Source organism: Crocodylus siamensis, chromosome 11, assembly GCF_052110815.1.
Source record: "Crocodylus siamensis isolate JL-2025a chromosome 11, ASM5211081v1, whole genome shotgun sequence".
Taxonomy (NCBI): Eukaryota; Metazoa; Chordata; order Crocodylia; family Crocodylidae; genus Crocodylus; species Crocodylus siamensis.
The window spans coordinates 56,730,009-56,755,210 of NC_143405.1; the positions used below are offsets into that span (position 1 = coordinate 56,730,009).

The window sequence follows — 25,202 nt, forward strand, 5'->3', positions numbered from 1 at the left end:
AAAACCTGCCACCTCTCAAGCAGATCAGTGCAGGAGGAGTCTGGGTTCTGGGGCCCTGCACCTCTAGCTACTGACACGCAAAACTCACGACATGGGTGGGTGACACCACCAAAGCAGAAAGCAGGGCAGTTCAAACAATGCTGCCTTTTATGCAGTTTTTCCATCCCTTCCCCAGAGCACTGGGATTGGAAGGGACCACAGGAAAGGATCACAATCACTGGCTAGCTACAGAGTAAAAACTGAGAGTGCTCCTTCCACCCCGACCTCCACCATCCTCCTCCCTCTCCTTACTTTAGTTTGTTTCCCAGCATGCAAGCCCGACTTCAGCTTCAAAACATTTCCAAAATTTTGGAATGTTTCAACTTCCGGCGACCTAGTGATCGATGGGAAGCTGGGTGACAGCGACCATGAGCTGATCACCTTCACCATCCACCGTAAGGCTGGCAAGTCAGTCAGCAACACAGAAGTCCTTGACTTCAGAAAAGCCGACTTTGACAAGCTCAAGAGACTTGTCGGTCAGGCCCTCAGGGACCATGACCCCAGGGAGATGGGAGTTCAAGAAGAGTGGTTGCTTCTCAAGGAAGCGATCCTCAATGCACAAGCTAAATCTATTCCAACACGGAGGAAAGGCAGCAAGAAGGCACAGCAGCCCTCCTGGCTCTCCAGAGACCTAGCGGACCTCCTGCGGCTAAAAAGGAAAGCCTACAAAGGATGGAGGATGGGATTCACCTCCAAGGAGAATTATTCTGCACTGGTCCGGTCCTGCAGGGAACAAACCAGGAAAGCCAAGGCTGCAACTGAACTCCAACTAGCTTCAAGCATCAAAGACAACAAAAAGTCCTTTTTCAGATATGTGGGGAGCCGGAGGAAGAGCAAGGGCAACGTTGGACCCCTGCTAAACCAGATGGGGCAACTGACGCCCAGGAAAAAGCCAACCTATTAAATAGGTACTTTGCGTCAGTCTTTCATCAGTCCCATGGGGCGCCCATGCCTGCTATGGGACAGGGAGATCTGGGTGATAGGGATCCCCTACCCTCCATAAATGCTGACCTCATGAAGGAACACCTTGAGAAGCTGGATACCTTCAAGTCAGCCGGCCCTGACAATCTGCACCCCAGGGTACTCAAGGAGCTGGTAAGCGTCATAGCCCAGCCCCTGGCATGGGTCTTTGAAAACTCCTGGTGCTCTGGTGTAGTGCCCGAAGACTGGAAGAAGGCCAATGTGGTGCCGATCTTCAGGAAAGGGAGGAGAGTGGATCCGGCTAACTACAGGCCCATTAGCCTGACTTCTATCCTGGGGAAGATCTTAGAAAAGTTTATTAAGGAGGCCATCCTTGATGGACTGGCCCAGGCTAACATCCTGAGGGATAGCCAGCACGGGTTTGTTGCGGGTAGGTCTTGTTTGACCAATCTCATTTCCTTCTATGACCAGGTGACCTATCACCTAGACAGGGGAGAAGAGATTGATGTCATATATCCTGACTTCAAAAAAGCCTTTGATCTGGTATCCCACGATCACCTCTTGGCCAAACTGGCCAGTTGTGGCCTTGGCTCCACCACGATCCACTGGCTGGGAAATTGGCTCCGTGGTCGGACCCAGAGGGTTGTAATCGATGGCAGTCACTCATCATGGTGCCCTGTGACCAGTGGGGTCCCTCAAGGCTCTGTCCTGGGACCTATCCTGTTCAACATCTTCATTAATGATGTGGACATTGGAGTCAGGAGTGGAGTGGCCAAGTTTGCCAATGACACCAAACTTTGGAGCAAAGCATCCACACCAGAAGATAGGCGGGTGATCCAGGCTGACCTGGACAAGCTCAGCAAATGGGCGGACGAAAACCTGATGGTGTTTAACACCGAAAAATGCAAGGTTCTTCACCTTGGGAGGAAAAACCTGCAGCTTCCTTATAGGCTCGGCAGTGCTACGTTGGTTAGCACTACAGAAGAAAGAGACTTGGGGGTCATCATTGACCACAAGATGAACATGAGCCTCCAATGCGATGCTGTGGCTAGTAAAGCGACCAAAACGCTGGCGTGCATCCATAGATGCTTCTCGAGCAAATCCTGGGACATCGTTCTCCCCTTGTACTCGGCCTTGGTGAGGCCGCAGCTGGAGTACTGCGTCCAGTTTTGGGCTCCACAATTCAAAAAGGATGTGGAGAAGCTTGAGAGAGTCCAGAGGAGAGCCACGCGCATGATCAGAGGTCAGGAAAACAGATCTTACGATGACAGGCTGAGAGCCATGGGGCTCTTTAGCCTGGAAACGCGTAGGCTCAGGGGTGATCTGATGGCCACCTATAAGTTTCTCAGGGGTGACCACCAGGATCTGGGGGAACATTTGTTCACCAGAGCGCCCCAAGGGATGACGAGGTCGAACGGTCACAAACTCCTGCAAGACCGTTTCAGGCTGGACATAAGGAAGAATTTCTTTACTGTCCAAGTCCCCAAGGTCTGGAACAGTCTGCCAGCGGAGGTGGTTCAAGCACCTACATTGAACACCTTCAAGAGTAAATTGGATGCTTATCTTGCTGGGATCCTATGACCCCAGCTGACTTCCTGCCCTTTGGGCAGGGGGCTGGATTCGACGATCTCCCGAGGTCCCTTCCAGCCCTAATGTCTATGAAATATATGAAACTTGTGTTTCATTTCAAGGCAGTTTCAAAGCTCTCTGGTTCATTTTGATTTTGCTGTTTTGAGCTTGAAACAAGTCAAAATAGTGTCAAAATTTAACTGCTGGCAAAATTTAACACAGCCCTAATACAAAGCCTTTTGGTTTGGGGTCATAACAATCAATAATAATGCAAGCCAGAATGTATTGCTCAGTACCAAGAACTGGCATTAAGCAGCTTCCAAATTGTTGTTTGGCCTATTAGTAACACGCTAATGTGAAACTTCATGAAAGCAAGTAACAGTAATCATTGAGCAGAAACGCCTCGAGAGATGTCACCTGTGCTTCTGGTTTGGAAACAAGGACTGGAAGAAACCTCCAGAATCCTTCATTCCAGTCCCCTGCTCCTGCAGCAATCACATCATATACTCTTTCATAAACAAATCAAGTTTAAAATCTCAAAACTCATTAAGTTTCCCCCAAACACACTATTCCTATTGGTGCTCCAGAATCCCACTGGACTGATGGCTATGAACTTTCTTCCAACTGCCAGCCTAAGCTCATTCATGGTCATACTAGACCAATTTGTCCTTGTGCCAACCTCGTTCTTTCCTTCCCTACTGTTGTACCCTCTGGATGTTTTTATAAACAATTTCACATCTCTATCACTGGGCTGAACAAGTCAGACTTTTATCATCCTTTTATAAACCCTCCATTCCCCTGGTCATACTAGTAACTCTTTTCTGGACCGGTTCTAGTTCAAATTCATCTTCCGTAACACAAGCAAGCAAAACTACATACAGGATTTGAGATGAAGTCACAACAAGGCCTTGTATAGTGGCATGAATCCTTCTATAAATACTGGAAATACCTTGACTGACCACTCTGAGTTCACAAGTCACCCCACGATCAAGTAGCATAGCAAGATCCTTCTCCCGCTCAGTCATTTCCATACTCATTGGGCATATCTACATATGCAATTAATGCACCTGGATTTTCTCTACAGAAAATACAGGCTCATTAAAGCGCTCCCCAGTGCACAGCTGCATGCGTGCCCCCAACCAAAGCAAAGTGAGCCCGACAGGAGCAGCCCAGTCCAATGCTGCTCCTACCCTGCTCTGCTCCCCCGAAGAAGCCAGGAGACGTGCCAGGCTCCCCTAGATGCCAGCCCTGCGCTGAAAGGAGGCATGGGGGCTCAACCCTAAGATCCAGAGCAGAAGGGCAAAAACAGTCTCAACTTGGTGGACAGCACCGTCTCACCCAGAAGGAGATTGTACCCTGCCTTTCAGCCAACTGGAGATTGAGACCCATCCTGATCTCCACATGGCAGGGAGAGCTGTCCTAGCTTCTGGGCAGCTGCTTCCCAGTCATGTGAAGGTCAGGACAGATACCATGCTCCACATAGGTGGGAGGGAGCTGCCCAGAAGCAGGGATAGTTCCCCCAGTCATGTGGCGATCAGGATGGGCTCCAATCTCTACGTGACTAGGAAGCAGTGTCCCATGACAGCTCTGCCAGCCCCCTGTGGCCCCACATTTCATAGGCTGACCAGGAGCAATTTGCTCCCAGTCAGCATCTACACATTCAGTACAGTGCATTAGTTAATGCATCCTTTTTCTAGTACCAGTATCTTTCATGTTTGCCTGTACCTGTGAACAAGCTTTCATTTAATACTGGTCCTTGAACACCATTGGTAATCTCTTTCTCCAGAGTGAAAATTCCCCTTTTCACACTTCCCATTTTAGCCAGTTCCTTACCCACCAAAGGAGCACTTCTAATACCCACTTCTTTCAGTTTAAACAGAAACAGCTTGGTGGTTTGTTTTTTAAAAAAACCATCATATCTACAACAGTTTGAGAGCAGGAAAGGTTTATAATAGTAACAGAAGTTCATACTGGGTCATCAAACATCTTGGCCACGTCCAAATGAGTGTCCATGGGACCTTTATGTCTGTGCGTTCTGATTCTTAAGAGGCGTATACAATATTAACCATAACTATCCTTTGAAAAAATGAAGAGCCCAAACTCAGCTTTAATCTCATTACTTGTATTATATTTGTTTTCTTTAAAAACAAAAGTTAATCGCACATTATTAGACTCAAGTAATATTAAAAGGTCATGATTACAACTGGATAAAAGTGTTCCTGTTCTGCCAATGCTTCTGCAATTTCAAAACCATTCCTGTTCCAGATTAAGATTAAACCAAACCCATCTGGGGCGATGGGTGGAGTGTGGAAGAAGAGGAGCATAGAGGGAACACCAGTGAAACTGGAGACTCACCAATTTCCACTCACACTAGCATAAGATTACCCAATAATTAGGGAACTCGCCTTAGATGAGGGAGACCCAGTTTTTTCTCCTTTGCCTAATTTAGACAGGATTTTGAACCTCTCTCTCTCACCTTCTATGTGAATACCCTCACCCTGAGTTAGTTCTTCTTTATCCCAGTTAATATTTAATAATTAAAAACAGAGGACATTTCTACAACAGGAACTCAAAAAGCCACCCCATAGAGCCAACAGCTTCATTGTTAGGATGTGGGAGACTGAGGATCAAAGCAAATCCATGCCACCTAAAACAGATACAAGCTAAAGGAATTTTCTGTCATGCCATAGTGCTCAGGCTGTGAAATGCAGGCAATACTCCCTTGAAAACAAACAAACAAACAAACAAACCAACCAACGAACACACACACTCTCTCTCATCTACTTAGAAACTATTATTTTGTGGACTCTCACTATACCTAGCTCTACTGGAGACTCTAGGCAAAATGGTTGTGCCAAAAATGTTAAGATGCTTAACAGAAAAATACTTGAAAGTTTTCTAGCTTTAAACCACATCAGTATTCACTGGAATACAAATAGATTTTCTTTGTTCAAAAAGAAAACAGATGTTGCTTCCCCTTTTCTGGTTTCACTGACACTCACATAGGTCCTCTTCTTTCCAGACAAACAAAGTTACCAAAATCAGCTTCCATTTACAGCTGCTCAAAGCTTGGATTTTTCAATTCAGGGGGAGTCACAATTGTGAAATATCTTCTGTTCTGGAAAAGAACGAGAAGAAAAAAGAATTCGAAATTTCCTACAGACAAAAACATCAAGGAAAAAAAATCAGTTTGGATCAAAGCATTTTATTTTGATAACACCGAACTTTTTTTTTTCCCCCAACCTCTTTTCATAACATAAAACATGAAGTTATCATACCAGGAAGAAAAAAAAAGAAGTGTTACATTTCTGAAAGAGTAGAATGTTTTAACCTTATCAAAATGCTTAAAAAAAACCCAAACAAAAAACCTTTCATGATGAATTTTGAAAATGTCATGCCTCCACAAAGTGTTTTGCTTTTAATGAATTGGCATTTTCCACTGGAAAAAATAAACTTTCTGTAAGAAAATTTTCAGCCAGCTCTCCTTCTGCGCCCATTATACCTTTGTTTCTACCTCACCACTTTGGAAGTACACATTTTTGCCTTCATTGCCCAGGATAATTTTACCTTGCTTACATCTGTTAATTACCAGGTGGCACACCCAATCAGGGACAAAACCCCTGGGATGGAGGTGGGGAGCACATGCATGGAAATGAGGATCATTCATGTCTTTGTACAAAGAACTTCCCTCCTGAAAGACGGTCAGCAAGCCTCTGGGACAAAACACTATAGAGCAACAGCCAAGTCACTATGGCCCCTTTTTCTCCATGTAGTACACCAGTGGTTTTCAACATTTTTCATTTGCGGGCCCCTAAAAAACATTGAACGGAGGTGAGAACTGCTTTGAATTGTAAGTGTGGGTATTCGTTTAGTTTTGATTGATCATAATCAGTTTTTGTGGACCCCTTAGACATAGTCTGTGGAACCCCAGAGGTCCGTGGACCACAGATTGAAAATGACTGTAGTATACCTTTGTCTATTATTTTTGGACTTCATGGTCTTTGAGGCAAAGACCACACTTCCTGCATTTTTATACAATTCCTGGGTACATGGGTGTTACTAGAAAACAGTACTCAAGCTCATAGGAATCCTGCATTCTTTTAAACTTTGTTCATGTAAAGAATACACAATAAACTAAGGAAAACCTGGAAACTGCAGCTTATAGGGACATATAGCTCTTCCCCATTTCCTACAAAAGTCAGATCTTACAGGCTTAGGAACCAAGCCTCTCTCTCTCTCTCTCTCCTGGCCCTATGAATGAACCCATAAAAGACATTGGAGAGCAACCCTTTGACCAGTTCATGCTTGCTTGAAGCCCAGCCCTGACTTTCTGAAAGTTTAATGACATTCAGAAAGCCTTGCTAAGAATGCTGATTCCATCACTTCTTTACAAGTTATTGCCCTGATGGTATAAAACACTTATGCTTACTTTATCTGTAATCACAGTCATATCATTCACTTTAAGTGGCTATAACAGAAAATTCATGGGGTGGACTTTTCAGCTACAAGACAGTATTCATTGTGGCATTGGGTAAAGGAGAGTATGTGAACCAAGTAACAGACATAATTGTCATCATCAAGAGAAGATTGTAACTGAGAAACATATTTGTGTACTCTGTGGGTTTAATCAGTTATTAAAGGGAGAGGCTATTAGAATAAAATCTAAAGGATTCAGTGGATGCATTTGGATTAATGATATTAAAAAAATTAATTTTCTGCAATCCTCAGAGCCTGTGCTGTGTTAGTCTCCATTTATTATTAGGTTTTCCTGTGACACTGTCTCTTCCTACTCACAGTATATCTGTAATTAAATTGAACAAATGTTTGATAACATATTAAAAACTTTTAGATTTAGATGTTTTAAAGTTGTCCCTTTAAATATGAAGAGCTTTGAATTTCATAAAGCTCTTTGCGCCAAAAATAATACATCCCATGTAATGAAATTGCAAGAACTACACTGATATAAAAAAAAAAAAAAAAAGCTAATATTAGATGTTCTCATGTATATGTTCTGGCCACTCGGAAGGTTAAATAAAGAGATGAGCTCGAGTGGAAAGGTGGCCACTCATGGCATGGCAGACCTAGATTCAAGTCCTGTTCCACCATCAAGCCTTGGTGGCACGTTACTTCAATTCTTCATCCACAAAGATATTGAGAACCCTTATTCCTTTTAAAGAGATTTAAATGGTTTTTAGGCATTTTCAAGTTTTCATTGGCAGTTGGGTATCTAAATAAAGAATTTGTTACTCTCCGCATCAGTGAAAGTGAAAAAATATGCCCTTTTCCTATTTCACAGGGGTAATTGCATTAAAAATTGTGGTACCATGGTTTGACATTACATGGTAATAGGGCCAATGTACCCAAGTACCCAAAACAGACAGGGAGAAAAATAGGACAAACTTATTTAAGAAGCACTCACTTCTATTTCCTCCTAACTTAATAATTACATAATCCAATTCCAGGTACCTGAGAAAGAGAGCGAGAGAGCAAGCAAGCGAGAATTAGTCTTGGACTTGTATCATGTCTGCCATTTCAGATTGGTCAAATCATAAAGGCAAAGCTTATTTTTGAGAAGGTTGATACAACCTTAACTGCTTCGCAAGATTTGTGCAACCGTGATGCATGGAATTGACATCTTATGTCTGTTACCGCTATAGCAAGATGATCCACAACTACAAGTGCCATTTTAAAATGCTACCCTGAAGTTTATTTCTGACAGATGGATTTTATAGAAATAGAACTGTTTTATCTCTGTAATATCTAAACTCAATTTGAGTTTGATCTATAAGATTATTTTCATTCAACCCCTTTGGACACTTACAACAATGATATTTCCCTTTCCTCTACAAGAATCTAATTTGGAGAAGCACCGCAACTCTGCTTAGAAAACTGTCGTGGTAGTGTTTCAGAGGCATGAATCAAATTTTGTTAGCTAGAAAAAGATAACCCACTTTCTAGTGGTAGCGATTCAGTATTTTGGATAATAGTTCTGATATGTAATAGTAATAATAATAAAATGGTTCTGAGACTACTCCTTTGCTGATAGGAAGCAAACAGGGCTAGCCTCCCCTTCACAGAACTCTCTGCAAGTTGTTTGGCAGATGTTAGTTGGTCCAGAAAGCAGCAGACTCTTTATATATAGGGCAGCAATTCTCAACCATGGTGCCATGACACCCTAGAGTGCCTTGAGATTCTTTCAAGGGTGCCATAGGGTGCTGCACAACATTAGTGCAGTTAAGGGCGCAACCACGATTCACAAGATAAACTCAGGGTTTTACCATAGAAGCCATAGTGCGAAAAACATTCTGCCCTTTTGTGATCTTTCTAAATTCCTTGTAACAGAATTGCTTATTTTCCTGTAGTCAAAAAAAACAAACAAAAACTAAGAACTGGAATTATCCAAGGGGTGCCTCGAACAAGGATGAGAGGCACCTATACACGGCAATAAATACATAAATCTAGTGAAGAACATCCTTGTACGTAGCTAGAAGAAAGTCATTGAGTAGTCCTTTCCTTTTTAGCAGAATTCACAACTTTGCTGGATTCTGACAGGGCCTGCTACAAAGTGCTTCTGCTGTGGCCTTGAACTCCCACCTCCAGGCTGTTAACAGTGCACTTTAGCACATGCACCACCGCAGCCCCATTGAGTAACTCACGGTCCCCCAGAATCCCAAGATGCTTTGCACCTTCCCCACAACCAACCCCACCCACAAGGTGAGTGGGCTAGCCTTGGCCCAAGCTGTCTGCTCCAGCCAAGCAGGGAGGCTTGCTCTAGCACCCCCAGGCTTCTGGTTTGGCCACTGAGAGCATGTGGCTGCATTTCCAGAATCAAAAGTGAATGTCTGTTGACTTGCTTATCAGTTCAATCTATGTAACTTAGACTAACCCGCGATGACTGAAGCAATTCAGTTTCAGGCTTTTTGACCGTCTGTATTTAGCCTATGTGACTATATTTCCTTCATTAGTGCATTGTGCCATTATGCTACTCCCAAGCGTCCAGTCTGTAATGAGTTCTCAACTCAGCCAAGTGTTAATTTGTTAGGTCAATTTGTGTTAAATTGGGAATGCCCAAGTTAAGCGCCCAAGTAAATGCTCAGCAGTGCTGGGACTCAGGTGCACTTGCTAGCATTCTTTATGATTAGGTGATGGAAGAAGCAGCCTCCTCCCTTTGGAAGCCCATAAGGGGGGGCGGGGCAGGTAAACCGTGCAGCATGGTTCAGGAGTGGTCTGTATTGGGACAAATATTTACCAGTCTTTGTCCTTTCTCCATGCAGTAGATCCTAGTACAGGGGTGGCCAACCTGGGGCTCCAGAGCCACATGCAGCTCTTCAGAAGTTGATATCCAACCCCTTAAACCTTTGTACAAGCACATGGTGACCAGCCATTTGGAAGCAGGTTGCTATGTGCTTGTGCAAAGATTCAAGGAGATGCATATGAACTTCTGAAGAGGCGCAGGTTGGCCACCCCTGTCCTGGTGGATTTCACAGCCTACAGTAAGACAGCTTGTCTTAATGCTTTGGCGGCTGCTCCTCTTCAGGAGGGTTTCAGCAGGCATCTCCAAAAGAGGCCACAAGGATAAAAAAGAGCTGTATCCAGGCCCCAATCATCCACTGAACTGAGGGTCATTTCAGTTCAAATCTCTCCACACTCCTTGTTAGCAGTCTTTAAAGTCTAAGTGGAGCTGTTAGAACAATAAGGCAGTGGAATAGCCTAGGGAAGTTGTGAAATCTGTCACTGAAGGTATTGGTCGGGGAAGATTTAAATGGGGACAAGTCTTCCTTAGGCAGGGTGTTCGATGAGATGATCTCTGGAGATCCCTTCCAGCTGTGTTTTGCTCCGATTTTACCCAAACAGCAGAAGTAACAAAGGAGTCTGCAGCAAGGACAGAGGAGACGGGCATAGCTTTCTTTGCAATCCCCCCACCTGGCTTTTTGCTGAGCCCCACATTCATCCTTCCTTCAATCTCCTTACTTGCCTCTGCCTTCTCCTGTAGCTCAAACAAAAGAGGATCTCAAGCTGGCTCATTTCTTTCTTGTACAGCTTCCAAACTCCTTCACTTCTATTCTTTGCAGGCAGCTTAATGGAGAATGGAGGGCTTCAGAGACTTGGCCAGGCAGGCAAGTGTTTACAAGGCAGCGAATCTAAATGTAATTAAATACACAGCAATACAAATATTGTACTTCTGTCCATTTATGTCAGCCATTGCAGAGGGGCACCTTAGCACAGTGTTTGCTCAGGAGCTCTACTGTATCATTTGATCTGCTGTATGTGCTCTATTTACACTATTCTGGTTTTCTCAGAGGTGCACTACTCAGCTACACTGTAACCTTCTACTTAATGTTGTATTGAACAAAATAAAAAAGTATGTATTGCTGGACTATTATCAGCATGTTTGGGCATATGCTGTCAGTTTGTCTTCAGTGGTCCCAAAGATTAAAAGAAACACAGATGAAAATAACAACACATGGCACAGTCAAGACTTTATAGTTATATACCAGAAAAAATACAGAATGACCTTGAAACTTACTCTTCAAAAGAGAGGACCGGGAATGAAAACAAAGCCACTAAATATAAAATTAAGTAAAGAGACCAAAACCAAACCGATTAATATCAAGCCAATTTACGAACTGATGTTATTATTACTAGGGGTGGCCTTGATCTCCCTTAGCGCCCCCTACTGTGCCAAGTCAGTGTTAAAGCACCCTCACATCTCTCCTGCCACATCTTTGATGTCAACTATGTAGAAGGGAGGCTGCCTTTTGTCCCCTTGGACACGGTGCTCTGATGCATCTCAGTCCCTGTGCTATTCTGGGCGACTCGGTGCACTCCAGCCTTACGGGATATGTGTGGCTCCAGCCACCCCTGTACCACACCCCAAGCCTCGCAGATGTACCGGACGTTGTTTGGTAGATTTCATTCTCTGTGCCCCACCGGTGCTCTCTGGCTTGTCGTCTTGCAGCCTGCGCCCCACCGGCGCTGGGGTCCCCACACTACCGTGGAGCCCCTATGAGGCCTTCTCCAACCCCTAATAGCCTCACCCAGTCCTCCAGTGTTACCACAATGACAAAACAACAAACACAAGCCCCTGGGCTATAATATAAAACTAAACCGCTCGGCTAACCTCCTTTGAGTCACCCTCCGTGGGTGCTCCATCCTTCATTAGTACAAGCAACTGTTCGCATTCAGGCCTTTCTTTTTTGCTTAGTCAAGCAGTACTCCTTCTCTCTGGCTGCCAGAGCACTCTCAGCCTCCAGCCTGCGCTTTATAGTAGTCAGCCCTGCCCCTTCCAGTCAGCTGACTCACCAGGCGTGGGCCCTTAGCTCCTTCTGGTTGCCCCTAGCAACCAGCACTTGAGCCAATACTTCTTTTCAAGTAGCAGGCACCTTAGTGTCCTGCTACACATACCTTTTCATAGTCATGCAAATCCAATTATACTGGTATCAAAATTAAAGATATAAACATTAAGTCCTAATGTATAGCAGTTTAGAATTTGTAGTTTAAGAACACACAGTGATTTTTAAAAACACACTGTATTAGTGTTACTGCTTTGTTTTCTATACAACAATCCTGGGGATAAACAAAATTACTATACACATGTAAAGTTGCAGTAAAACCAGATGTGGTGTCTGCCGTTTCCTCTAGAAGACATTATGAACTAGTTCTGGATCTACATACTGAGCCCTGAAGAATCTATGCCATACTCAGTGCTGAAGCTCCCAGGGATGAAAAAAGCCTGCCTGGAGTTCATAGGTACAAGCCTTGAGCTGATGACCTGTATCTGCCTGGTCAGCCCCATCCACTTTTGTGAGTGAATGTCACTGTATTCAGGAAATGCACTGATTTGGCATATTTCCTGTTAGGGTGACAGTATTTGGATCTTGGGGAGCATTGGATCTGCAGCTGAATAAAAAGGCTGTAACCTGTGGCCTAGCAGAGCTGCTAGCCACAGGGCAGAATGGTGTATTAAAAGTAAAACTGCAAGATGCTTAAGCAAGCATTTTTCTAACAGTATAGTAGTCTTGTTAGATATATAGCTCACTGTGTAAAAGAAACAGGACGCAAACCATTGGCTATCATTAGGAGATAAGGCAGATTTTGCTTATGAGTGCTTATGCTAAGGCAGCCATTTGCTTACGCTAAGTAACCATCTTAACTGTGTGAACCATTTTTCAGAAAAAGCAGCAAGTGAGCCTGTGCAAGTCTGTGTGCTACAAATGAGGTGAAGTCTTAGGAATGTGGAGATGGTACAACCTGGGACTGGAAAACAGACTGGAATGTAAAAGACAACACGTAACTGATAACAGAATCCGAGATAAACATATGCAAAAAGGTGAATGGTGATTGATAAAGAATGAGCATGAAGCAAGGTGTATAAAATGTAGACAGAACTAAATGTTCAGGGTTGCTCCCCGGTTTGTTGGAGCTCGCCCGAAGCTGTCTCCATGTTGAATAAGGCTATTGATGAGCCAAGTGTGCAGGTGATGTGTGATGGCATTGATCTGTTGACACCCAACTAGGGAGACGCGTGGAATCAAGGTCTAATATTTCCCAAAAAGTTTCATTGGCTCATCTCTTGTGGTAACTCAGCCAATAATTAACTATGCCGCCCACTCATATCCGTTTCTCGTTCTTGCAGGCAAACTGTCCCTAAGAACAGAATCTTCCATCACGCTGGATGAATCCAGTCAGTCAACAATTGTGTAGATACTAATATGCCTGATTAACTTAATACCAAACGTCTTTTTTGAAGTACTGAAGAACATCAATTCCCCAAAGAGGCAATGAGCGTTTCCTAGTACTGGCTCGTACATGCTTTGCCTCCTGAGCTGTTATACTTTAAGTATAGCAAATAGGTATATGCTAAGAGGAAAATTCAATCCATCTTCTTTATACAGAGTTTTGTTAAAATATACCTTCATTAAAACATGCTTTCAAACACAAAGCTACATCCTTTTGTTCTCGGTCCATTAAAATTCCATGCTTAAAGTCTTGTACAACAAAGTGCCTTTAAAAATTAAGGAAAAAGATAGGCAAGAGTGATACTTTCAACCTTTATTTCATGAACGAGGGCAAGAAAACTTCCAAACTGAATGCAATTTATTGTCAAATATGTCTAGTCTTTGGTGTGGTACCACGATTCCAAGCTTCCTTTTTAACTGAAGAAGCGGAACTTGGGATCCATTAATTTGTTGCACAAGTTATGGTTCCCTGCAGCACCTTTTGTTCACTGTCAGAGTTCTGCAACAATGACGAATGCAGCTACATTTAGCCAAGAATTCTAGAATTTCATATACTAAATCATCCTTGATATTAAACGGCTTAGCTATAAACCTAGCAAATGAATTCCTATGTAGCCTACAAGTTTTACTCCATGTGGTATTGGAAACAAAGTTCCAGCAGGGAAAATGGGAATGCATGCAATTAAGTCACCATTTGGGGAAGAAGCTAGAATCCTAGAACATCAGGGTGTGACATCAAAGAACATGGATGTAAGGCCAATTAAGCCTTCTGGAGCAGAGAAGAAAGTCATAATCCAAGTACCCGCTGCACTTTAATAGCAGCAGCTGATGCATGCATACAATTAGTTATTTGTATTATAAATCCAAAAAGGAAGCTTTGCAATAAGGAATATAGATCACAGCCCATCCCATATTAGAAACAGTCACTTCTGGGAAGAAAGTTTTGTTTGTTTTGCTACTATTGAACTAACAAATTAAACATGTGATGCCACTTCTGAAGACCTCCCTAGGCTTCCAAGCCTTACTCACAGCTCAAAGTCCAAAGAAAGCTTTCCACTGTGTGGTATGTGGACCAGTCCCAGCCAATTTATACAATATATAGATGAAGGAGGTGTTCTTTAAAAAAATTCCAAATTACACTAGATTAGAGGACAAAGGATTATTTTGTTCTTAACTTCTCTCAATTACCAGCAAATGTATACGTGAACATAAAGCAAGCAGAAAAGAGATTTTGTAATCATTGTATCAGTAGTAGAAGGATTACACATTGTCACATGAGTAAAAATTAGTTTGACCTTTTCAAGTTTCTAGTACTATGCTTTTTTTCCCCACTTGACTTGAGAAAAATATTAAGTCAGTCTATGTCCTGTCCTCCTCATTCTCAGATCTATTTGACTAGTGTTTTTCTTCCCCCCCGCTACATTTGCAATTACAAGTGACACATCAAACACTGAATTCACCCAAGCAATCCTTTCATTCAGAATATATTACTAGCATTCCATATAAAATAGATTTGGCTTTCTGCCTACTCTCGCAAGATATCTGTCCCACTCACAAACCCAGTAAAATGTATCAAACATAATATGTCCATTTAATGTTCACTATACAGCACACAGACAAAAATATTACAAAAAAGCAGGTAACTATCATGACTTGGAAGGGAAATAGAAAGCAATTGCATGAACGAGTCTGAATGTCAGGCGTTGTGGAATATACTTTGCTCCTGCGAGAAGCATCTGATCACAGCGGGTGCTCAATTTAGAAACGAATCCTGAATACCAGTAACAAAATGCCCCTGAAAGTGGAAATATCTGGTTTTGCAGCATATTGCTCCTCCCAGTTTCTCATGCTGAGCCTGTGGGAAGGCCAAATTAAACATTTGAAAAGAGGAGGAAAGACTGAGTAGATCTTGGAGAGAACAGAAAATGGCAAGTTCAAGAAAACGCTCCGCAGCCCTTCACTGCCATTCTGGCAGCGAACATCAGAGAAAGAAAAAAAAAAAAAAAAAACCACAACACAAACTGTCCATTAGATCTTGCAGCAATATCCTGTTCCAGGTCACAGGAACTGCCAAGAAAGATCTGTGCCTTAGACACTGGACTGTGGTTTAATGTAGGTGGGGAACTGCCCAATGTCTTCTCCTGTGTTAATTGCCGAAATGCCAAACTGAACCCCCTCTGTACTCTGAACACATGACCCAGCAACTAGATAACTACTGAAGGAAGTCAGTCAGAGAATCAGAAAATTAGAGAAAGTTAGGGTGAGAAGAGACCTCAGGAGGTCATCTAGTCCAACCCCATACTTATACCAGGACCAGCCCCAACTAGATCATCCCAGCCAAAGCTTCATCTCGCCGTGTCTTGAAAACGTCCAAGGATGGACATTCAACCACCCCTCTGGGTAACCTGTTCCAGTGTTTTACTACCTTCCTAGTGAGAAAGTTCTTCCTAATATCTAACCGGAACTTCTCTTGCTGCAACTTGAGCCCATTGCTCCTTGTTCTGTCATTTGCCACCACTGAGAACAAGTGTTCAAACCCTCTCCCTCACCCCTCTTTCAGGTACTTGAAGTCTGCTATTAAATCCCCTCTCAGTCTTCTCTTTTCTAGACTAAATAAGCCCAGGTTCCTCAGTCTTTCCTCACAAGTCACGTCCCTAAGGCCCCAAACCATTTTTGTGGCCCTCCACTGGACTCTCTCCAAGCCGTCCACCTCCTTTCTCTAGTGGGGACCAGTGCTGAATAGAGGGGAATAATCACATCCATTGACCTGCTGACAGCTGACTTCCCTTGACCAGCTGACACATACCAATGTAGCCCAGGATGCCATTAGCCTTCTTGGCAACAAGGGCACATTGCTGGCTCAGATTCAGCTAATTGTCCAGTCATCCCCCCAGGTCCTTTTCTGCAGAGCTGCTGCCCAGCCAGTCAGCCCCCAGCTTGTACCCGTGCATGGGATTGAACTGACCTAAGTGCAGGACTTTGCATTTGTCCTTGTTGAACCTCATGAAATTCCTTTTGGTCCAATCCTCCAGTTTGTCTAAGTCACTCTGAATCCTAGCCTTACCTTCCAGCATGTCTACTATTCTCCCCAGCTTGATGTCATCTGCAAAACGCTCAAGGGGCCTTGGGTACCCAGACTATACGCTCTGTTCAGGACTGTAAAGTCTTCCTCACTGGAGCACAGAAACTCTGCCTTCAAATATGCACTGTGAGTTAGTTATTTTTTTTTCAGGAATCCATGCGAAGTAAGACTGCTCCCCATCTACACATCTGCCAGTAAAGGACACAAGAGAGTCCTCACATTCAAGCTCTGCTAGAATCGCCATCAGAACGGACCCCAATGGACCCCAGCTGCCTATCTCCCCACTAGGTTTGGCCAACTACAGGACCACAATGTAGATATCCTCTCCTCTCGCTTTTCAGCTTCTGCCCCACATCCCAGTCAGATCTCATGAAGATCTAAAGCCACAGATATGGATGAGTTGAGGGAATTACAATGTTGGGAGCACAGGAAAGGAGATCCCAGTCATCAGCCAAGCTGCAACAAGTGTGCAGATGCTATTGGGAAAAGGAGCTTGATGGAAAATTATGGATCCTGGTTGGGGAGCAGCTTCAGCTTTATTAGCAAGATTTATGGATACACTTAAATTTCTGCAGAAAGCTAATGGTAGTTTGCAAGAATCCATGTAGGCATCTGTGGAAAGAGGGCACCAGGGTGAAGGCAGAGTTGAATTGATTGGAATTATTTATCTGAATCATGTCCAATTGTCTTTGTACAGAATTACTTTCACATTTTTCTTTTCCTCAAAATACTTTCACATTTTTCTTTTCCTCAAAATACTTATCTTCCCAACGCACATGTCCAAACTGGTTCAGCAGCTCCTTGGCATACTATGCCTGCTATACTCTATATACACTTCATTTTCCAGACGCAGAGCAATACCCAGTGTGTCCATAACCCCCACAAAATAATCGTACCTCAGAGCCAGTTGTTAATGAATAGACAGCACAAAAAACCAGAATCAACCCAGTCTCAACTCCCAGGCCCTCATATTGTTTGGATACCACCACCTAGTGGAATACGTGTTGCATGGCATGCACACACAATACTATGCACACTTATTTGCATCCACAAAGTCACAGAAAAAGCCAACTGACTCAGACAGGCGTTTTAAACGATTCGAACAGTGACAGAAGACAAGGAAAAAAAAACGAACCCTGACAAGCTGCTTTCCATTAATTGCAAAGCACCGAACAATATTTGAAAAGTTCTTTTGGATGAAAACACATATTTATACAATGATTTGGATGAAATGGTCACTCAAATATGCTCAGAATAATGAAAAAAAATATTGCAATTCAAAATAATTTCCATGCACAAATTACCAATCTGCTGTATCTACAAAAATCCTATTTGCATGCATATATCAAGGTCTGGTTTGAAATCCTCTCTCCTGCATTGTCAACAGCGGATAGCATTTGAATTTTTTTTTTTCCGCCTGTGCCTTGTAATAATTTCTATTTCTAGCTATACATGAACAACATAGGGCATTATATAGCTCCTTACCTGAACAACAATATAGGCATAATTAAGTATTAAAAAAAGACATTCTTCTACTAAAACCCTCTTAGGCAAGTGGGTTCTGCTCTTATGTGAAGCAAGCAATTCTCTTTATACAAGCAACGAGTGGAGTGCTGCTCAGAAGCCTACATCAAAAGGCTGGGAGATGGAATGACTTAGGGGATTCATAATGGGATACCGAGCTTTCAATGCCAAGTCACAAGAGCAGGCTAGTAGTGATAAAAACCCTATCTGATAATTTGATTAAAGTCATTCAGTGATCTACATATGAAGGATGCTGTGGCTTCACCTCAGTTTTTAGTGTACACTATACCTCTTCACAAAAAACAACCACCCATTTTGCCCACTTCATCCATTAAAATCCTGGCTTCTCTGGAACAGTGAACAGAGCTACCCTCTGAACCCTACTAACAGTTGCTCCGACATAGCACTGGAGCAGTGAGACAATGTGAGATACCGTTCTGCCAGCAACTCTGGTATACCTGGCCTGCCAGGATTCATAGCACCAGTCTGTAACCCCGCATTGATACACACAAGCAGTGCATTTAGTAACAAGATATTTAGTCCACACAGAATTTATCCCAAGTAGCATAATCAAATGCAGAGAAATGTAGTATTTCTTGTGGGATTTTCTGACGCAGAGGAGACCCCCTGCTTAAACCGGGTGTAAAGAAGGGGCTCTGAAGAATGGAAAAGTAGGATATAGACGCAGCAAACTCGAGGGAAAACTACTAAGTCCAAGAAGAGGTTCTCAGTAGAATTTGATTTTTTTTTCTCATTACTCTTATAATAAAAACCAAAGCCCAGAGAAAAGGAGAGTTCAGCTTCTAGAGTGAGGACTACATTTGCAGAACAAGTTGGGAAAGGTGTCTGCTCCAGTTTCTCAAGCCCTGGATAACAAGACAAAGACAGGAGACTAGAATTGTGATCCAAGTAAATCTAAATGCATCCAAGGAAAGAACATGCATGTGGCATGCAGCCAAACTCTCAGAAACGGTAGATTTTCACAGATGGCTATTTGAGTCTTCACACTCATATTATTAGCAGCATAGATATGGAAATGTGATTAACTGTTTGGGTATGTTATTTGTAAGTCTTGGCAATAATACTCTGTGATCATCTGCATAAGAAGAACTTAATAAACTGGGAACTGAAGAAAAAAAAGATTTGGTAAAAAAATAAAATAAAATACAGTACATGAAAGTTTAATTGCCATTTGCAATATAATATCTCTTTCCATCCCCCTCCCATTATGGGCATAATAAACTTCTGGTCTACTCATTTTCTTTATTGACTAATTTAAGACTGAAATGGCTTGTCCACATTAGGTTTCAATATGAAACATGTTAAGCAGGTTAGCTAATTTATAAGATGCATTGCATTGCATTGTCTGACTGAAGTCTACAGTCGCTGTTTGCTGTATATGATTTACGGATCAGTAAAACAGTTTGAAATAGCAAAAAACTCCCAATTGATCTAAACGTCTTAAGACCAGCCAAAAAAGAAACAAAGATTGAAATCAACTCTAGTGAGACCACTCCTCCCTCATCCAAGATCTGCTCTGACCACAAGAAGTCTTCCTGCCTTTACTTGGCCCCTTTTGGACCCCAGATGAGGTCTCAGCACATCTGGTGATCCCTGCTTTGGCAACTGCACTCTTCCAATCTTGCATGTTCTAGCTTCAACCATACTAGCACAGTCCTGATTCAGGAGCTGAGAACATGCACTAGCAATGGGCAGTGCACAAGAGCATTGTTCTGAATTTCATTCTACCTGGCAGTATTATATCAGATACCAAACTGCCACCCCAAGAGCATTAGTGTTGCATGTTTTTCCTTAGTTTATGTTTAATTAAACTTTAAGAATAGCATTTGACCAGCTACTACTAGAAAACCTGGTTTGCTTGTTTATTAAGCATCAGTTGTCTGCATTGAAGAGGTTGGTTGGTACTGGAAATTTAAAATTTAAAAAAGATTCTTTGCTTCACCCCAAATGGGGTTTTTTTGGGTTTGTTTACTACTGATACTAGCTGGCATTTAACTGGGAGCTTATGGAAAAAAGTAAGAGATCAAATGAATTTTCTCAGACTAAGTTTTTACACCTTCAAACTCCTCAATGCCATCATTTGCTTTACTTTTAAGACCCTGATCTTAAAATTTAATTTAGGCCATGATCACGGCCTGTGCACGCGTGTATATTTGTTTCAAATGGAGTAACATAGTGAGGAACTTATCTTATTCCAGATTAACATGCTATTACAGCAACACTTATTTTCATGGCTAACTACCCTGGAAATTCCCAGTGTATATTTAAGAGTCAAATCCTGTTCACTTACCTTTACCTATACAGGAAGTCTCCTACCTGTCTATTGGGGGGGGGGGGGCAGGGGGAAGGGGAAAGAGATCACTAGGTGAAAAAAAAAAAAAAAAAAAAAGATTAGGAAATGCGGACCTCAAATGATAAGCAGATTCAATGATGTGGCCCAACACTCCTAAAAAAAACAAAAAAAACTACTCTTTTATTTTTGTTGGCATCATATTAAAACAGATTTTTATTTCTCAGATTAAGACAAAATGTTGCTGCTTCTATCTAGGGAGTACCAAAGAACAACATTATTTCCCCAAGTACAGCATGTACAGCATTGCTAACATTGCCAAGTGTATGAAATTGTTGTCTTGGATCAGTAAGGAAACATGAAACTTGTGGATGGCAATATCGTAAGTAGATTTGACATGATATTTTTACATTCCAATTTTGGGTGTCATGGATTGGAGAGGATGGGAATTGATTATGTACTCTCATGGAACTCTTTTAAATTGGTTAGGAGTCATCATTATGTATTTATCTATCTAATAATAAAAAAGAATGAATCACTAGCATCACGGTATTCATATTTACATTTATAGTTGAGCAACCATCAGAACTGATAGCCTAAGAGTGTATACAGCTCACAGTCTTGGCAGTTTGCCTAGATTAGAGTTTCAAAGTTGACATTTGTGGATTTCATGTGATTCATGTTATTTCCAATGTTTGTGATTACCTTCCTGTCAGTGCTGCGTATCACTCACATAGCTAACAGAATACAATTCCTGAGTTGGAAGCAAAAATTCTAACTACCACACCAAGTGGTTCTCAAAGTTAGCTCTATCCTTGTTACTTAGACCTAATGGTGTACACAAGTCCCAAAGAAAATTGCGGGGGCGGGGGAGGGGTCAGTGGCAACTGATGGGACGTCCTGTCAACTTAGGTCATCAGTATGGGTTTGTAAGAAAAGCAGACATACAAAATCTAAAACTCGATAAAGGACCTTGCATTTTCTTTAAAAACAAAGAAACCCATTTTAAATCACATTTAAAAAAAGAATATTCTCCTTGCAGCACTCGCAAACACTGCAGCTTTTTAGTACTGTAGGGCTATCCCTTCTATGTAATGAAAGCTGTGTTTTACACTGTGATAACTACTCAATGCATAATTATAGTGGTGTCAAGACACAGGTAGATTTTACTGTGATATAGCTGGTGGAGATGAATTCCACTGGGGCTGGGGTATAGGTTTGACCTTGACTAGCTACATCAAGGTAAGAACTCTCTCTGCCTTGTCTCCACTAGGATTTTACATCAAGATAGCTGTATAGTTGGTTTCCTGTTCTGGTTCTACAAGAGACAGGTGAAAATGATGAGTCTATTTGGAAGCAGCTATAGTGAAAGACATTCAGGCAGCATACTGTCTGTAGTGAAAATGACACTTGTTAATAACCATGTTATTAGTAACACAGGTAAGGAAACAGGTTGGTTTCATAAACCCATGCACACACCATTATAGGCATGTCAGTCTAACAGTGTCCTAACATTAAAGGGGGGGTGGGAAATAGACTTAAGAAATCAGCAGCAAGTATTTGCATCCAAAAGTGACCCAAGTTCGTGCTTCCCAGAAGACTGAAAAGCATGCGTGTCATAGAGGTCATAGTCTCGCTCTCCGAGGTGTTCAGCTCAGCAGCACCGCTTGCCTGCTGTCTTGCAGTGCTATTATTTCTGTAGCCAGAACAAGTGATTCTCAGCTGACAGTTAAACATCAGCATTCAGGAAACCAACAATGGAGGGATTAGTGCTGAAAATATAAATAAACCAACCACAGTGAAGAATGGTGGAAATCTCAATGACTATCCCCAGGAAGGGGTGCCAGGATGAGTTATTACTAGAGGTGCAAAACCCATAGCCTTCACTTCAGTCACAGCAAAGAGAACTGAAGGCCACTAGTAATAATCACTAGTGCTCCACGGCTACCACCACAACATATGTAGGAAGAGAGAGTACAAACAAAAACCATGCAGCCAGTCTCACAAAGAACCTGAAACAGTTATTTTCTCTCCTAAATAATGTGAACATATTTTTAAATGCGTTTGTCTCATGATCCCAGAAGAGTTTAAACTCCAGAAAAATAAGAGAGACCAGAGGAGCATTCGCTGAAGTTTTCTGATCAGAATTGAATTGGAAGTCACTCCACTTAAGTCTGAACATGTTATGAGACTCACACTGCAGGAAATCAAAGCACTATATAGGTATAGTATTTCACTGTACCTTACTGGAGCATTACCTTTCAACACAACCTCACCTGTAATATGTGACACGTGCATACATGGGGAAGAATACTGGTTTCAGGGCATCTGCACAATAGATTTACACATATCCATAACATTACAGCTTTACCTGCAAAAGCTTATGTCCGAGTGGGGAAGGGAGGGGGGAGAAAGGGAGGGCTGTCAGGAATGGTTAGGTCTGGAAAGCTTATGCCTGGCTGAACTAATTAGCCTATAAGGTGCTACCTTGATCTATCATCTGCTTGACAAGATCTGATTGAGAAGTCCCAGCTGAAGCCAGTGGTGTTTGGGTCATCTCAATCTGCCCACAGACTAGCCATGAATCAATAATCTAGTACCTGCTCCTATGCAAATCACTGTGTAAAGGAATTAGCTTTAGGAAAATTAGCACCCTGCAGACCTGGCGATGATAATGGACAGCAACTAAGAGGGGAAATCAGATCAGCCATGCAAAATAAGGAGTTAGGGTAAAGGAGCGGGAAGGGAACGTGAAAGCGTTATTCAGAAGGCATTTAGGCAGTTTCAGTGACTTGCCATGTGAACACGGACAAGAAAAAAATAAAAAATTGAGCCCAGAAAAAGTAGAGTGTCCCCTACAGATTAAAGCAGCAGAAAGGAGAGCTGCTGAATATGCCAGGTAAATATTGCACACACGGATCACCTGGATTTCCAGCACCACTTTCATCCCCATCTAGGATTCACCACCTTTTCTCTCTCTTCCCCTACAAGCCCCTACCCTGAACCAGCATCTGTTTTGGTGCGTGGGGGGGGGGGGGGGGGGGGTCAGATGTATTTTGGTTTTTATAACGTGCTGCTTTGGAGCTCTGCATCGCCACGTGGAAGGGAATGGGAATGCTCTGGGTGTGCTAAGAGCCGGGGAAATGAATGAAATGATTCAGCCTACACACATGCTGGCGAAACGTGCTTGGATCCTTCCCCGGGGGGGCATGGCCAGCAGTGCAAGGTGCATTTAAAAAAGAGAAAAAAGCTATTTAATGAAGGACCTCGCAAGTGGCTTAGAAGCTTTCATATGGATCCATTTCAGAACTGCATTTAGAGGTCCTGAACCAACCCAAGGTGTACACAGAGACAAAACTCTCCCAGGAGAAGATGCCTCCCAGTAGGTCTGATAGCCATTGCCTCCCCCTAGCCCACCAAGGGACACAGAGCTGCTTTGAAACCCACCCCCCTGGACAAGCACAGGTCTGCTGGCCTCCTGCTCTGTAAAAGGTGACCCGCAATTAGTATGGGAGATCCCAACTACTGCCATTTGTTATGCGAGCAGCATTCGTTCATTTGTAGCTGAGAGAGCAAGTCATTCCTGTCTGGGATAAATAAAACAACATGCTGCATTACGGTGCGCTGCCACAGGGAGCTAACAGCAGCCTTGGGAAAGCAGCAACGCACTTGAGCTGCAAACGCTGGGCTGCGTGGAGCAAAAAAGTGACCGCATCCCCACCAGGCTGAGACCCAGCCCCCCCGGCCCCCCACCCCATCTCCACCAGGCTGGGACCCAGCACAGCGCTCCCACTCCATCTCCACCGGGCTGGGACCTAGGATGGGGGGGAGGCGGGGGAAGATGGGCTGGGGGGTGCCATTTCCACCAGGCTGGGACACAGCATCCCCCACCCCAAGCCTATTTCCACCAGGCTGGGATACAGCAGCCCCCAGACCCCGACCCCACCTCCACCAGGCTGGGACCCAGCACAGCTCTCCCACTCCATCTCCACCCGGCTGGGACACAGGACTTGGGGGGGGGGCTGGGGGGGAAATGGACTGCGGGGTGCTATTTCCACCAGGCTGGGACACAACACCCCCTCCCCCCAACCCTACTTCCACCAGGCTGGGTCCCTCACCCCCACACCAACATCTCCCCCAGGCCGGGACCCAGCAGCCCCCAGCCCACCCCCCTCTCCCGAGAGCACCTGCAAGGCGCCCGCCGCCACGACCCCAGCCCGGGAGCCTGCCCCCGGCTTGGCAGTGCAGCAAGATGTCAGAGGCTCCCGGCCCCCGCCCCGCCGAAGGAGGGGTCCTGCCCGGCTCCGGCTCCCGCTGCTCGCCGCAAAGTTGCCGGAGGAGCGGGGGGAGACCCGGCGCGGGGGCGGGGGGGCGCTGCGGCCCCCCCACCGGGCAAGGCAAATCCCCTCATGGAAATGGGGGAGCCCCGCTGCTTCCCGCCAAACTTGTGAGGTGCTGCGGCAGGAGCGGGCGAGACCCCCGCCCGGCGCGGGGCAGCCGCATCTTACCTGGCGGAGCCGGCGCCGCGTCTCGCCGCCGCCCGCCCGGAGCAGCGCGGCTGTTAAAGCGGAGCAGCCTCCGGCCGCGGCGCCGCGCGTCAGAGACTGGGGAGCCGGGCGGGCGCGGAGCAAACCCCACCCCGCCCCCGCCCCGCCCGCCCGCGTCGTGCGGGGGCGCCCGCCCGCGCCAGGCTCCTCGCACCTGGCAACATGGGACGCCTGACTGGGAGCGGGGGGTCTGAGGCAGTGCCACCATCTTGGGGAGCTGCCCGCCTGGAGGCCCCTGCCCAGCAGGGAGGCCGCCTCAGGCAGGACCTGGCGTTTGTTCCCTGCGGAGCCTCGGGTGGCTTTTAAAGCTGCTCTTTACACCTGGGTCCAATTCCCATGCGCTGGGCAGGGTGCAAAAAGCGAGCCAGGAAGACGAGTTGCCGGTTGGGGAATGGGTGCGGAGGGCAGTTGAGTTTTTCCCGCTCCCCCAACCTGGATGGGCTCCAGAGAGCCCTTGCCCTACGGCGCTC

The 25,202-nt window shown here is 44.2% G+C and overlaps 1 protein-coding gene across 5 annotated transcripts in view; it reads right to left on the reverse strand.

Moving 5' to 3' along the window:
• Positions 1-24,797, reverse strand: part of CNTN4 (contactin 4) — a 581,748-nt gene extending 556,951 nt beyond the window's left edge. For 4 of the 5 annotated variants that reach the window (XM_090021956.1, XM_090021955.1, XM_090021954.1 and 1 more), the window contains exon 1: positions 24,694-24,797. The gene's annotated coding sequence lies outside the window, so the exon portion shown is untranslated. Of the gene's footprint in view, positions 1-5,531; positions 5,641-24,693 lie in introns of those variants that run through there. The other variant, XM_090021952.1, reaches the window with a different exon arrangement.
• Between the last annotated feature and the right edge of the window lie 405 nt (positions 24,798-25,202).